Here is an 11,297-nt window from a genome sequence, read left to right as displayed (position 1 = left end):
GGTGAGGAAGACGACCATCCAAAGCTATCCGCATATGTCTGGTTGCATTTCGGAAGAAATTTAACAAAAGTCAACAAATTTGATGGATATTTAAACAAACCGGATGATATTCATTTGTACTTGAATAATTTTTAGACAAAACCAGATGCTTTTCATATAGACCGGAGCAAACTAATTACATTTCGACATATTTGAACTAAATCCTACTCTAAACCTAGTCTAAATGTCCGCCAACACCTGTTCGCCCATTTCCGGCCGGCCATGAGCCTTGGGAACTGAAAACTCCAGTTTCGCCTCCACAGCCTACAAGCGGCTAATTGGCCAATGATTTTGAGCCCGTCAAGCTTGGCTTCAGCGGGAGCTAAAGGGTAGTGGCCTTCCTGGTGTCCGAGCACAGGTGAACTCCCATGATATACTTTTCCTCGCTGTCGCTGGCGCCCTTGGACGTGCCGGCTTCGTGGTCGTGGCGGTGAGGCGCGGGCGTGGCGGGGCTAGCAACGTCTTCCTCGTCCTCGCTCTTTCCATAGACTTCGTCGTCCGCCTCACCGATATCCTTGAAGACCACTTCTATCTCCGACTGACGTTGGCGGTACCGCCAACGGCCGCGATGGAATTTGTAGGCCGTGCAATAGGAGTCGACCATCGCCTTCTCCTCCGCCTGGTCCATGTCTGGTGCTCCGTGCCGGTGGCAAGTTGCTCCATCACGCACCAGAGCTCATTGAGGAGGTGGAGGTTGTACTCCTGGTCGGCTTGAGCCTGTCGGAACAAGGCCTCCCACACGGGCATGCCGGCATGGACCGACGAGGAGGGTGGCGTCGCCTGTCATTGGTCACATCTTCCATTGGGATGTCCGCAGCGCGGGCCACCGTCTGCCTGGCGGCCTGCAAACCGGCAGCAATGGTGACATCTCAGTCTTTTTGTCGAACGAGAGGTTGTCCCAGATGGCTTTGGAGCTCAAGGAGGCCATGACGGTCGTGGTGCGGTGAGGAGGAGGATGGATGCATCTATGACTGGGGTTGGAGTTTAAATAGTCGGCGAATGACAGGGCAAGCGAAGAGGTGGTTAATGGAGGGCAGTAGACGAATGGACCTATGGCGCCGGAGTAGGTTCTTCGGCAACCGCGCATGTTTAATGTAGGGAGGCGTAATGATGAGTTATCATTTGAACGTGGAGTTGCAGTGTGCACCGGGAAATAGCATGGGCTGCATTCTCGTGCGGTGCCGCTTCAATGCCAAAGGGCCATTGAGAGGTCGCATCGCTCTGAGCCGGCATGAATGCAAGATCGATGCTTTGGAGCGGCGCTGGCCACTCCGGATGGGAGGGACATGGGCAAAGGAGGGTTTTTTGGGTGGGCCATGGAAGATAGAATCAAGCGTGACAGCGGTTTGGATGCCTGCAAAGCCCCCAATTTGTTTTCGGATTGCGGAAGAAAGTAAGTCCGGGCCGGTCGACAGACCGATATAGACCCGCATTGGATGGCACAACACGTCTGGACCATGAGGTCTGGACGGTTGTGGTCGTTTCGAGGCTCGGTGTTGAAGATGCCCTTACATACTCTTCAAGAGTTTAATAATTCATTTAAAATATTTTATCAAATTATCGAAAGATTTGAATTCTAATGATTTTGATCATGTAGTTTTTAATGGAAGGTTTGTTTGATTTGGAAGATTAAATGTTGGCCCAAGCGCAAAAAATACTATAACCCCCTCGCAAAAATTAGAAAAATAAATACTATAACCGGGACAAAACAATGTTGGGGGCTTGGGGCCTACTAACCGGCCCGTAACACCCATCAGGCCATCAACGTGTACCTCCACCGCTAGCCAGCTTATCCTTATCCATTCGTCTATGACTCTGTGTCCACCTAGAAGCATCTGCATCCATCTCCTTTCTCTCGCTCCATCTCTCATTCTCATTCTCGTGCTTCCACCGATATTCTTAGACCAAGCAGCTAGCGGGATTAGCCGCGCTGTGAGCTAGCTGCCCGACGAGCTTCGTTCCCAGGTTGCCGGCGTGTGTCAATCGTGTGAGGCGGGCCCAGATGTGAAGCCTCCACACCCAAAGTTGTTGGCTTCCCCCGTTCCACCGGAGCGAGTGCGAGCGTCGCCGCCGGATCTGTCAATAGTGTCATACAGGCGCAGATGTAACGCCCTCGATGCGGCTATATCTCCCACGTGTCAAAGCACGACTTAGAGGCATAACCGCATTGAAAGCAATGTCGCAAGTGAGGTAATCTTCGCAAACAACCCATGTAATACAATAAGGGAAAATATACATAGTTGGCTTACAATTGCCACTTCACACAAATACATGAATAAAGCATTACATCATCCAAATACAATCAGGGCCCGACTATGGAGCCAAAATAAAAGAAGACTACCCCAAATGCTTCACAGATCCCCAATCGACCCCAACTGGGCTCCACTACTGATAAACTAGAACGAAACAACACAAAGGGCAAGATCTTCATCGAGCTCCTCCTTGAGCTTGGTTGCGTCATCTGCACGGTTCAACGGCACCTGCAAGCTAGTTTTGGAAGTATCTGTGAGTCACGGGGACTCAGCAATCTCACACCCTGGCGATCAAGACTATTTAAGCTTATGGGTAAGGTAAAAGGTATGAGGTGGAGCTGCAGCAAGCGGCTAGCATATATGGTGGTTAACATACGCAAATGAGAGTGAGAAGAGAAGGCAAAGCACGGTCGATAAAAGTATGATCAAGAAGTGATCCTAGAACAACCTACGTCAAGCATAACTCCAACACCGTGTTCACTTCCCAGACTCCGCCGAGAAGAGACCATCACGGTTACACACGCGGTTGATGTATTTTAATTAAGGTCAACTTTAGGTTTTCTACAACCGGACATTAACAAATTCCCATCTGCCCATAACCGCGGGCACGGCTTTCGAAAGAGCATATCCCTGCAGGGGTGTCCCAACTTAGCCCATCACAAGCTCTCACGGTCAACGAAGGATATTCCTTCTAGCGGGAAGACCCGATCAGGCTTGGAATCCCGGTTACAAGACATTTCGACAGGTAAAACAAGACCAGCAAGACCGCCTGATGCGCCGACATCCTGATAGGAGCTGCACATATCTCATTCTCAGGGCAACACCGGATGAGCGCTCCGTACAACTAAAACCAGCCCTCAAGTTTCCCCGAGGTGGCGCTGCAAAGGACTCTAGTTCGGACCAACACTTAGACAAGCACTGGCCCCGGGGGAGGGGGGGGTTAAAATAAAGATGACCCTCGGAATGCGCGACTCCCAAGGGAAAAAGGCTAGGTGGCGAATGGTAAAACCAAGGTTGGGCCTTGCTGGAGGAGTTTTATTCAAGGCGAACTGTCAAGGGGTTCCCATTATAACCCAACCGCGTAAGGAATGCAAAATCCGGGAACATAACACCGATGTGATGGAAACTAGGGCGGCAAGAGTGGAACAAAACACCAGGCATAAGGCCGAGCCTTCCACCCTTTACCAAGTATATAGATGCATTAATTAAATAAGAGATATTGTGATATCCCAACAAGCAGTACTAGGAAAAGGCCTACTAATGGTGCACCAGTTTTGCCTACTAATTGCGCATCACTGGTGCGCCATTAGTATCACACCACTAGTATTTATTACTAATGGCGCACCACTGGTGCGCCATTAGTATCTGGTAGCGCACCACTGGTGCGTCATTAGTATATAACACCATGCGCCATTAGTATGCCTCACAGGGGCCATATTTAACCATGTGCTTTGGCACACTAATGGCGCACTGCGGATGGATGCGCCATTAGTATACTTGGCATACTAATGGCGCACTCTTTGGTGATGCGCCATTAGTATACTTTGGCATACTAATGGCGCACTCTGTAGTGATGCGCCATTAGTATGAATATTAGGTTTTTTTTACTTTTCTGATTTTTGCACAGGTTACAAAATATATTATTTGACAGAATATAGACAGTAGCACACAACAACAACAGATTCATCGAATACAATAGAAGATTAGTCTCCGAATACAATTCATCATATTAGTCTCTGAATTCAAAAGACCGAACAAAGATAAAACATTACAAGTCTCGAGACCGCGAGTATCGAGTTTGTCTTCACATTACAAGTCGATATCGATCATCTAAACTACCATCACATAGAAGAGAGATGTGGTCATCACGATGAGCATCATCGCGATGAAACTGGTCTTCATCCGGTTCCTCCAACGCTCCCTCCTCTCTCCCGCTAGATAGCGGGCGTATCTAGATTCCGCCTCCGCCCTAGTGGTGTACCCTTTGTAACTGTTACTGCTGAAATGGTGAACCTGTCTCCGACACTCCTCCCAGTCGTCGTAGACTCCGGGAACCTTACCCTTGTACATGGCATACGACGGCATCTCTATGCACAAGCCAAACAACAGACAATACATACATAAGCAATATATAAGTATGCAACAAAAGGATCGGAAGAGAAAAGCAAGACATTAATAGCACGATTCATGGTCCTAGTAATAAATACCATTGATTACATCTAAGTTGAACGACTGTCCAAACCAAAGAGACATACAATTCATTAAAGTTTAATTACAACATGAGCCAATCAATGTTTCAGAACTACACATCACTACTTTCGACTCAATTCATGGACAGGAGCATGGATGAAGCCGCCGTCTGTCGTGATGGTCATGAAATCGCGGGCATTGTCAGCCTGCATTTGTAGCATTCCGTCTATCTCAATGTTGGACGGTTGATATCTGAGGAAGAAATGCCCCGAGGTATGAAGGACATCTTGATGGATGATGTCCGCAAACTCCGACTGGATGCGAAAGAATTCTTGTCTGATGTCCGTGTCCTGGATTGCCGACAAGCTCGCGGCCCAATCTTTGAGATTATTTGGTAGCAAAAGGTGATGATGGTCCCTTACGATCGCCTGCATGTGATGGAGGGTGTAGTAGGCATCCTTCTGACCGACAGGCGGCTGCTTGACGCAGCAGAACATCGTATTGTGGGTGAACATGTGCTTGGCGTACTTACGAACTGCCCTGGTGAAGGTGCCTCCAGATTTGGCATAGCCGGGGAGAACATCATCAAGAACTTTCTTGATATTTGTGTAGTCTATCTTGGAGTTATGGTTCGGGTCGAAATACGTGGCCATGGAATATTTCGGGCTTAAGAGGATGAGTGTGCAATGTGTGTCACTGCACAGAACATGGAATGTTAGAAAAAAAAGAACGATCGAAATCTAAGAAATCATATGTTACGGGGCGGTTAAGGGATGACTTACTCGGGAAAGTAAGCCACAAGGAAGTTATCCTTATCTGGGTTTGCCAGAATGACGTCTTCGAGGTGTGAACTCGCGACTTGGTGGTCCCCAGCGCTGCTCAAGAGCTTGGCACGCATGTAGAAGGGGTCGACGATCACGATGTCCGGGGTCTTGTCTCTAATGATCCGCATCTCCATACTCAGCGAAAACAACCGAACGAAGGTGTAGTGCAGCAGATGAAGGTTGAACATAGCAAAGATGTCATCAAACCGCAGGACGATCGTACCCCCGATGACGCCATCCACAAAGCCCTTGCCCTCTGGCACCTTGGCCACGAAAACCGGGTATGCCACATCATTCTCTCTGAGACGCCGCTTCTCCAAAGAAAGAACACTGTCGTGGAGACTCCGCATAGCACCGGTTGCAGCATTGAGCATATTTGTCGGTAGCATCGCCCTACCCGCCACATGCACCCTCCTCGAGATATCCTTAGGTGAAGGTTGCCCGTCCTGAGCACGAATCGTACTCGGTGCCGGTTGGCTCACACCGGCACCCTTTTTAGTCTGCCGTTTCCGGCCCTTCTTCTTGATCTGCTGTAATGGGACCGAGTTCTGCTCACAGACCGCCTTCTTGAGCGTGTTGGGACTGATAATATTTGGCACCTCCGCTATTTGAGGCTCGGTGAAGGCGGCAACTGGAGGCGTCTCCTGAGAACTGAACGCCAGACGACGCCTATTGCAATTGGGTTTCTCCGCCGTACCAGCTGGATCACGGTCGTCTTGTTTGGGTTCTTGAGAAGGAGGCCCGCAGAACTCATCACCGCACGCATGTTCGGCAAAGTACTTATCGACGTTGGTAAATGTACCATCATCGTTGTCGTCGTCGTCCGGATCCTGTGCCATATGCATGTCCAGATCCTGTGCCATAGGGATGTCCGGCATGTCCGGTAGCGTTGCACCGTTCTTGCCATGGCTTGGCACCGGCACGACTGGCGGTCTTGTCTGTGGGGTGGTGTCCCCCGCCCCCAAACGAATTTGGCTCTTCGGCCAAAGCAGGGGCCAGCTTAAACAGGCGCTGAGGGCCATCTCATCTTCTTCGTCAGCCCCAGCGGGTCGAATCGGAGGTAACAGCTCGTCGCAGCCTGGCAGCACCCGAACCACTTCAACCCTATACATTGTGGGTGGCATCGGATTACCGTGGAACACGGGGTTTCCCGGTTGAACGATTCTGCCCTTGGCGACATCGACCAACTCGCCGCCCATGAAGTGCAGGAGAGTGCAAGGAACGTCGGCGGCGCCCTGCGAAAACATGTAGGGAGTCAGGGATGCCCAGTCAAAGGCAAGGAGATGAAGTCCTCGGCCGAGAGGCTTAGTTACCGTGATGCCGTCGAGCTCGGCTAATGTCGAGGCACCGCCAACGGCGGGCGTGCAACTGACGGAGGGGCCGCTTGCTGGCAAGGTACCGGCCGGCGTACACTCGGGTGCATTAAGCTCCAATGCCGGTGTCGGAGACACCAATACGCCGCCACCGGAGACACCAATGGCGCCGCCGCCGTAGACACCAATACCGCCGCCGCCGGAGACACCAATGGCACCGCCTGCACGTTGTGCGAATTGCTGGCCGTGAAGCTGGGAATCGGGGGCGGCCCCTGTTGGCCACCTGCAATCCACGTCGTTATCCCATGAATCAAGGTAGGCATAATGCCGGTGAGCATCGATCCCAGTTGTTGTTGCACTTGCTCTTGGACCATCTCCGTAATCTGCGCCACTTGCGCCTTGAGCGCTTCAACCTCGCGCGACTGGCTTTCCGAGCTGGTCTTTTTCTCCTTTCGCCCACCAGCGGCATAGTATGGCGACCATTTTGTGGACAAGCCTTTGCCGGCCACACGACCAGCTGACGCCGGCTTATTGAGCTTATCCATGTTTTTCATTACATTCAACGCCCTATTCAAAGGGGTGTCGCAAGGGGAGCTCTGAGACGACCCCGCGCTACTGCTTTCTTTGTCCCGCGGAAGGAACGTGAACCATTTAGAAATATTGGGGATTAATTAGAATGCAACCATATGGAGCTAATTACGTGGGGGTGTATTCCTTACCAGAACAAGCTCAAGCTCCTTGGTCTTCAGATCCATGGTAAGCTCCTTTGTTACCGGGTCCTCCTTGTACCGGGCCCTGAGAAAGTTCCTGGTCTGCTTGTCACTGTATTTCTCGAAGCGGGGCGGTAGGCCTTTCTCGGCACGCTCCGCGTCCTCCTTGTCCCATACAGGCTCCACCACTCTGTCACCGCTGGGACCGAGTTGGTGGACCCCTATGTTCAACTGCCGCATTTCTTTCCCCCACTGACTTGATTCGGAGGTTGTGGGGCTATTGCACTTGATCTTGAACTCCTTGTAGTCATCTTCGCTAATCAAAGGATATTTCACCTTGATCTTCTCATAACTATCACCTTTGTCAATCATTGCCTTCACCGTGCTTTTCCAAGTAGACATGGCCATGCTCATCATCATGAGGGCGGCACCGTTCACTTTATTACCCAAGAGGCGTGTGTTTGCGAACTCAGCGGGGAACTTGTAGCGTTCGTGCAACTTCGTGAAGAGGAGGCTGCACTAATTCCCTCGGTCCTTATGCCTTAGGTTCTCGGTGTTGATCGATGCGGTGCTCCGGAGAATGCACCCGAGCTGAATCGAGTACCCCTTGACTACGTGTTTGGGCACCGTCGGATGCCCGTCGGAGTTCACTTCAGTAAATTCCTCCCTGATGGTGCCGAGCACGTTCAGGCGCCGGTCCTTCCGTTGCCTCTTCGGTTGGCTGCCATCTGTGCGTGCGCCGCCATCATCAGTGGTGGCATCCGCGGCGCCATCATCAGTGGTGTCATCCCCGACGCCACTAGGGGTTGTGTAGTCAGGATCGGTGTCTTCCGCAGCGTCCTCATAGCGGTGAGGTTCTTCCTCCAACTCCTGGGACAACTCCCAGAATTGCTTGCCGCCCGAACCGCCGGCGTCATCGTTGTGGGCCATGTTTCGCTCTAAATAGGAAAAAAGTTTGGTCAAAAAGTTGGTTATTGTCAAGGAACAAGATCATGGTCTCATCATTTAGGGTTTGTCGACACCGAGGCATCCTAAAAGCTAAGCTTTTATCATTTAGGGTTTGTCGACGCCGAGGCACCCTAAAAGCCTAAGCGTACATCATTTAGGTTCTCATCGACACTGAGCACCCTATAGAAGCCAAGTTAAGTTTTCATCATTTAGGGTTTATCGATGCCAAGGCACCCTAGGTTGGGCCTAATCACTTGGCACTAATCACTTGGCTCTATTGCCACCTATGTTAGGTTTATCATCTAGGGTTTATCGGTGCTAAGGAGAATTCTAAGTTGGGCCTAATCACTTGGCTCTATTGCCACCTATGGTTTAATGCAGCAAGAATGGCGGGGCAGTTGATCCTACTTAACTAAGTACTAAGATACCCCTGCCCATGCATTAGTCGCAAGTACCCCATATGTCCTATTTTTAGCAAAGTCATGCTAAAATTCACGGAAAATTTCAGCATGACCTTTGCTGAAAATAGGACATATGGAGTGCCCAAATTTGCTGGAACGGAAGTTAATCGACATTCCGGCAAACTCAAGGGCCTCTCGGGGTACCTGCAAATTCATCACGACACAATGGTCGGAGACAAAACCCAGCCACAGACCATATGGTCCTCTGCTTTCATATGGAAAAAAATCAGCTCAACTTATGTGAGCTTCCATTCCAGATATAATAGGTCACCAAACAAAAAATCATCCAGATATAATGGTACAACAAAGAAACAGCTTAATCCATGCCTCAGCTTATGAACAGTCATTACTTCAAATACAGAAGAAGGAACAATTTATTTGTGACATAGTTACAAATGATGACAGAATAAAGCAACACCTTGCACTAGCCTAAAAACAAGTGAAGTTTTACCCATATAAGAACAACTTTATAAAATCAGAGAAGTTGCTAAATTTTTTGTATCCTTCATATACACTGGAGTACAATGCTTTATAATGTTCCATCATCATTACAGAAAATTGACAATTGTCCATAACAGTTAACTGAAATTTTTGCCTCATAGCTTGGGTGGGTTAAGTACTAGGAGACTTTGTAATGTGCAGTACAGGTGCAGTAACAGGCTTCTGAGTTAAGAAAACATTTCTGTTTGATTTTCAGTAAAAAGGCTTAAGAACTCAAACATTGCAAGCACAAAATTACTCCAAGAAATTTACTCCTGCAAGCACAAAATACAATCAAGAAATCCAAGAAACACATGGTCTTGAGGGTATTCTTTATGACTGATTATTTTAGTTCTAAATGCAGATTTTGACCAAAAAACACATGGTCTTTTTAACAGTTTTCAGTTTGGACAGAATACTGAAAACTACAGTTTGGACAGAATACACTTTGGTCTTCTAGTTACAAAACAAAACTGACATATTTCTAGATGCCATAATCAGATCAAAATTTCAAACCACACACATACTTTCAACTATAAACAAAACTGACTTGCTGTTAATGAAACTCATGGTGGAAGTAACTACTAGCAGCATGTCATTATCATGGCAGTCCACTATATATTTTTATGACAAAATACATCATTATCAGGGCACATTATGGCCATTTTCTTACATGATGCTAACTGTACCTAACTGATTTTTTTGACAGTAGCTCAAGTTTTTGACAGTAGCTCCTAACTGTACCTAACTGAATTTTTTGATAGTAGCTCAAGTTTTTGACAGTAGCTCAAGTTTTTGATAGTAGCTCCTAACAGTAGCTCCTAACTGAATTTTCTGCTTAAAGGGAAGGCTAACTTAAGTGGCAAGATGATACAATTTGCATAACATAACAATATATGCATCTTAATATAACACCATCTCCTAACAGAAATAGTATCCAGATCTACTAGGGGGCAAAGTAGAACTGATATTCTTTTGCTGACCTCTAGTACAAGGTATAGAAGAGGAGGTAAGAGAAGAAATAGTGACATTTCTATTAGCAGGAGACTTTTTCTTTCTTCTAGAAACTACAGTAAATTTCTCCTCCTCTTCCACTATAGTATCATGCCAACTTAGACACAGGGAGGCGACATTTCCATTCGAGTCATGAATATCTAAACAGTGTTCAGTTTTCTTACTAATTTGTTCCCTGGATAATTCCAATTCCTTGAGAACATGAATAAAATCAAAATTATCCAGAGGTATATCAACACCCATCATTGATGCTCTAAACATAATCTCCTTAGCTAGTTAATTCCCCAACTCTAGCTACTTAATTCTCCAAACCCTAACCCTAGAACACATCTCAGAAGGAAATCAAGAGGGGGAAGAGGGGGAAGCAGCTCGGGTGCTCACTAGGGAGGTCGAGGGCGACTCGGGGTAGCCGGAGCTAGTCGAGGCGGCGCGAATTCGGCATCGAGCGGTGGCGATGGTGGCCGAGGCGGAGGAAATCGGCGGGCGTCGAAGGGATGGCTCGAGGGCGTCCGAGCTTGTCCGGGTCCTCGTAGTCGAAGAGGAAGACGCGGGGGCGGCGACGGAGACGGAGGCGCGGGGGCGGCGGCGGCGTGGGGGCGGCGACGGAGACGGAGGCGCGGGGGCGGCGGCGGCGTGGGTCGGGGCAGCGGGGGGAATTAGCTAGGGGCGAGGGAGAGGGACGAAGGGGATCTGGCGAGAGGGAGGGAATTAGGTAGGGGGGAATCTTACTAATGGCACACCCGCGGTCGGTGCGCCATTAGTAATCTTTTTTTTACATAGCAATGGCGCACCAGGGAGAGGTGCGCCATTAGTAATCTTTTTTTACATAGCAATGGCGCACCAGGCAGAGGTGCGCCATTAGTAATCTTTTTTTTATATATAGCAACGGCGCACCAGCCAGAGGTGCACCATAAGTAATTTTTTTTGTTACATGTAATAATTTTTTAGAAAATGAATATGAATATGATATGAAACAGTAATATTTTTTTAAAAAAACAGTAATAATTGTTGTTTAACAACAATTGTAGTCTACACTTTATTATTATTATTTTCTAAAAAATGAAGA

Source organism: Triticum dicoccoides, chromosome 7A (genome assembly GCF_002162155.2).
Source record: "Triticum dicoccoides isolate Atlit2015 ecotype Zavitan chromosome 7A, WEW_v2.0, whole genome shotgun sequence".
Taxonomy (NCBI): domain Eukaryota; kingdom Viridiplantae; phylum Streptophyta; class Magnoliopsida; order Poales; family Poaceae; genus Triticum; species Triticum dicoccoides.
The sequence above is the reverse complement of the archived record's forward strand: the minus strand, read 5'-3'. Positions refer to the sequence as shown.